This window comes from Hipposideros armiger, unplaced genomic scaffold, assembly GCF_001890085.2.
Source record: "Hipposideros armiger isolate ML-2016 unplaced genomic scaffold, ASM189008v1 scaffold_525, whole genome shotgun sequence".
Taxonomy (NCBI): Eukaryota; Metazoa; Chordata; class Mammalia; order Chiroptera; family Hipposideridae; genus Hipposideros; species Hipposideros armiger.
This window is the reverse complement of record NW_017731875.1, coordinates 931,935-932,446: the sequence shown is the minus strand read 5'-3', so window position 1 is coordinate 932,446 and position 512 is coordinate 931,935.

Sequence of the window (512 nt, the reverse complement as noted above, 5' to 3'; positions counted from 1 at the left end):
CAACCTACAAGATGAATATCTGATGAACAATGATCATTCTATGATATCTACTGAGATAATCTTTTAAATCAGAAGGGAGTATATTCTAGGACATGTCACATTCTGCCTCAGGGATCACTTTTTCTTCATGATGCTGGTTGGGGTGGAGTTATAGTCCTAAAGTCAACTTCTCTTTTTCTTGCCATCTGTCCTGTAAGCCTCCTGCTGGAGACCCAGATAGCAGTCATCACTCAAGGCTGAAAACATCTGGACACACACCCTAAGCCTCAGCATGACTCAGCATGATTCAGCACGGCTGTCCTGGGGCCAGATCCTGGCCTAGAAGGCTATGCAGATCAAGATAGGGAACCTGGCATTGACTCGGACTGGGGCCCTGGCAGAAATGTCTATGCTTGGACTGTGGGAAGGAAGCAATGGAGGCTTAGACAAAAATAGAATATGAATTAATGGGAAATTTAAGCTTATTTCATCAGAGATGAGGAGGCTGGAAAGGATAGAGAGAGCTGGGTTTG